Raw genomic sequence first — 4,929 nt, 5'->3', positions numbered from 1 at the left:
CTTTCTTTCTTTCTTTCTTTCTTTCTTTCTTTCTTTCTTTCTTTCTTTCTTTCTTTCTTGTTTTGTTCATTTTCAGTTCTGTTGTTCCACTGTTTTCATAATTTAGGCCCTTAAGAAGTAAAGCTTTATAATTGTTCTGTGTTACACAAGGGCAACTTTGTCACAATCTGGAAACCCTTTCTCCTCTACTTTATGGAGGGACTAAACAGGACTTTTACCTGCTTTGAAGAACTCGGTTTTCTACTAACACTGAGGCCTTTTGTTTGCTGTTTTCACAGAGCAGTAGATTGAAAACGGCTTTAGGGATCAAACTGTGTTCTCGGTCAGTGTAGTGCACCATTTTAGGATTTATTAGTACTTCTATTCAGAGACCGTGCTTGGGTAGTTATTCAACATTCTTATAAACATATACTCTGTAAACAAAGTAAGTAAGCACTTTTGAACAAAGGAATTGGACCAGGCTCTTACCGAAGCAAAAATAAAATCATCTTCATTTTAAAGAAATTCCTCTCCTAGGAAATTTTGAATCCATCTAAATCAAGGAAAACTACAGAGCTGAGAAATATATAATGTCCTTTTACAAATACACTGTAACAGAAGTAAATATTTTAAAGTGTTATGTAAAAAAAAAGGAGTATTAAAAAAAATCTTGGGGTGTGAGGGACCTTCCTAAGTAGGTCAGGGAACTCAGTCACACAGAAAGGATTTTCATTATATAAAAATTAAAAACTTCTATATGGCAAAAACTTTTAATAAAGTTTAAATATTAGTGCACACTACAAGAAAATATTAACAACATGTCATGGGCAGAATTAACTTCATAATAAATGCAAAACTTGACCAACATGTACAATAGTATAGTTGAAAAACATTCAATCAGCTATTCTCATTCCAAAGGTGGTCAACACAGTGATGCTAATTGGAATGGTGGAAAGTTTTTCATGTAATGACTTTTCAAAAAATGAATGCGCTGGACAAGATATAAATTCAACAAATAGTAAGCAGAGACAAATCAGCCTTAGCCAGTTTTCTTGCAAAACTTGTGATACAAGTTGTGAGCCTCGTAAGGCACACATCCTGTAATTGCCGAAAGTAGTACTGACATGAAATATCCAGTCAGTTACGTTCATCAACCTCTAAAAGCCGGGCCCAAACTCACAAGTGGATTAATCAGCTTCCAGACGTCTTAGCCTCTCAGATGAGGTACCACGTTCTTCTATTTTGAAAAGGACATAGGTCAAGGATGAAAAACTAGAGAAAGCTTTTGCTGTTGAGAGAAAGGACACACTTTAAACGAGATATAAATATGGTCTTGCTCAGGGTAGTCATGGGCCTGTCACTCTGGCAGCTGTCATGTTTACAAGTGTCCTGTGCCATTGTGGTTCCCTGCTGTGCTGAGGGTGTCTGCTCTAGTCAGCCCAATAGTTTAAAGGTGTTGACTCTCACAGAGCAGTAGTCCATCCCCACATCGGTCAGAGACTCCTGTGGTCTGAAGACTCACTAACCTCTATTGATTTGCATTTGGAGCATCAGCACCTGCACTTATTAGCAAAAGGTCTCCAGACTGAGCCAACGTGCTTGCAAATAGTGGTCCAGACATCTACAGGTAAGAAAACCCAATGCTGAAAGCCAGTGCTTTTGCTAAGCTCCAGAAGAAGCCCTGAAATGAAAGACTTCTTCTGCCACTAAACAAGACGCCCAGCTATAAGTTACTTTACTCAGCAAAACATGTCCTTGAGCTCATCAAGGTAGGTAGGACTTTTTATCAACATATTCAAAATGCAAAATCCGACAGTTGGGAGATAAAAATGTCTCTAAGACCATTATGAGGAAGATCTTATGGAAGAGGAAATACCGCAGAAGACAACAAATCAGCAAATCCTGATGTTGACGAACAGAAAAATCCTTACAAGTGTGGCAGATCTCATAGTAAACATGGGATGATTTCAGTTATACCAGACATATAAGAGGAATGGAGGATTTCATCCCTTTCAATCTCCTTAGGTCGATTGAGACAATAGAATGGTGATTTGGGGCTGTGAGGAAGTCTGATTAAAAACATTTAATAGGGTCACCTGGCTGGCTCAGGAAGTAGAGCACTTGACTCTCAATTTCAGGGTCGTGAGTTCAAGCCCCACATTGGGTGGAGCCTACTTTAAAAACAAAACAGGGGCGCCTGGGTGGCTCAGTCAGTTGGGTGTCTGACTTCGGCTCAGGTCATGATCTCACGGTTCGTGGGTTCGAGCCCCGTATCAGGCTCTGTGCTGACGGCTCAGAGCCTGGAGCCTGCTTCAGATTCTGTGTCTCCCTCTCTCTCTCTGCCCCACCCCTGCTTGCTCTCTGTCTCTCAAAACTGAATAAACATTAAAAAAAAAATTAAAAACAAAAAACCTTCACATTTAATATGGTATGTTTATTACCATCGCAATGATAGAAAGATCAAATGTGACAATACCAACGCAGAAACAAACACTAGACTTCAATATATAATAATGTGCCGAGTATACTTAGAAGAGGCAAATACTACAGTGGGTGTCTGGATACCAGTACAGAGGTCAATCTTAAGTATATTCCCATACTTAAGAAGTGTCCTAAAAATTTAGGGACACAACCGTAATTACACCACTGTAAAAGTTTTGTTTCCTTTTGCTGTTATAGAAAAGCCTATTATATTTTATATCTAAAATTAATCTTCCTATGTGATTGTAAAAAAAATGTTAAAAAATGTAGAGTACACTTAAATTTCTGTGAACATGTAATTGTCAGCATGAATGTTTAAAACTGAAGCATGCTCTATGTTAAAAAGTTTTCTTTCCTTAAGACACTGATTTAAAGTTTTATCAAGTCTTTTTTTTTATGTATTTGTATGTATTTTTATGTATTTATTTTACTGAGATATAATTGACATACAATATCATATTAGTTTTAGGTGTCCAATCTAATGACTCAATATTTATATATATATTGTGAAATAATCCCCACAGTAAGTCTAGCTAGCATCCATGGCCATGCATAATTACAATTTTTTTTTTTGTGATGAGGATATCAAGTCTTTTTAATAAGTTTGATGAGTAATAAAACCAAACAATAGTACCACATCATTTCTGTGGGAATTTTAGACACAGAAATCTCCAAACAAGCACTTAAGCTTGTCACAACAAACCTTTCAAGGTCAAAGTCCATTGGCTAATCACTGTACTTGGGCTATTGTGTTTTGTATATGTCAGACATAGAAACTGTCAGAGACCTAGGTGGATGCTAAAGATGTAAATATCTTTAGGTAAGTGAGTCCTGCTGGATCAGAAATAAACATTTTATTAAGTCATCAAAACCAATCATTAGAAGTAATATTTTCTCAGTAAAATTAAGGAATTTTCAAACAACTTAAAGAAAATTGTCCACTTTAAGAAATAATTCTCTTCAGTTAATCTCTATTTTGTCCATTGTCTGTACCTTTTTAAAAAAAAAATTATTTATTTGAGAGAGAAATTGAGAGATTAAGAGAGAGGAGGAGGAGGAGGGGCAGAGAGAGAGACTGAGAGAGAATCCCAAGCAGGCTCTGTGCTGCCAGTTCAGAACCCAAAGTGGGGCTCAATCTCATGAACCTTGAGATCATGACCTGAGCCAAAATCAAGAGTTGGATGGTTAACAGACTGAGCCACCCAGGAGCCCCATCCCTCTTCTTTTCATAACTAATTTTAATCAACTTAAATACAAACCTGGAAATTGCTTAGGTAAATTCAAATCAGATGAAAATGTGTTTTCACCTTAGAGATCTTGCCACTTAATATAGTATTTACTTCTGTGGACGTTCAGCATGCATATTACAATGTGATGGACAGATTAGTCAAAATAATATTTACATTTGCATGTTGGAAAGAACTGCTTCCTTGAGACAGTGAATAAAGGACTTATTATGGACCTATAATAATTCATAGCATTTTCATAGCATGCCATTATTATGACTGATTCACATACTGTTACCTGGAAGAATTTAGCTTGAGAAAACTCTTCTTATTTAGTGAACTTTGAAAAATTTCTTTTGCTGTTCTAAAGTCTGAATGAAAATCCCTTGGGAATTGGAAATCAGGAGGGCCATAGAACGGTTTAGAACATATTGAATTATGCCACAGTCTGGAGTGAGTAAAAAATTGCTTAGGAAAGGAGAATTTAATCTGGACAGAGAAAGGGAACGGAGTATAAATAAATTTTAAAGGTTGGTTATGCATGCTATGGCAAAGCTGTCACTTGACAGGTTTAATTTACAGAGTTGGCGTTTAGGCTGCAGATAATCCAGACAGACACTGACCTAAGCAGCATTACTGGGGTAAGCCTTACATAAGGAGAAATGTTCTTGAACAGTTTCTGACAAACATAATAACCTTTATTTAACTAAAAGCTACAGTAGCCATACTTTTTTTTTCCTACTCTGACACAATTTTTTTTTTTTTAATAACCAGGCATTTTGAACAAACATTGCTATCTTAGTGCATTTCTCATTGTAAGATACTGAGTACGAGTGAAATAAGTAAAATAAGCCAGCAGAGAAGAATGAGCATCATCTAATTTCACTTATATGTGGAATCTAAAAAACAAATGAACAAACAAAAGCAGAAGCAGACCCATAAATACAAAGAACAAACTAGTGGTTGCCAGAGGGGAGGGGGTCTTGGGGGGTGGGCAAAATAGGTATCGAGGAATGGGGGTTATAGGCTTCCAGTTATGGAATGAATAAGTCAAGGTAACAAAAGCTAAAGCATAGGTAATATAGTCAGTGGTATTGTAATAGCAGTGTTTGGTGAGCACAGCATAATGTATAGAGTTGTATAATAATTTTGTTGTGCACCTGAAACTAATGTAACATTGTGTGTCAACTGTACTTCAATTAAAAAAAAGGAGAAAAATTGGTATAGTAGCATTTTGAGATTT

This window comes from Herpailurus yagouaroundi, unplaced genomic scaffold, assembly GCF_014898765.1.
Source record: "Herpailurus yagouaroundi ecotype Mexico unplaced genomic scaffold, PumYag 139, whole genome shotgun sequence".
Taxonomy (NCBI): domain Eukaryota; kingdom Metazoa; phylum Chordata; class Mammalia; order Carnivora; family Felidae; genus Herpailurus; species Herpailurus yagouaroundi.
Note: the sequence above shows the minus strand (reverse complement) of the source record.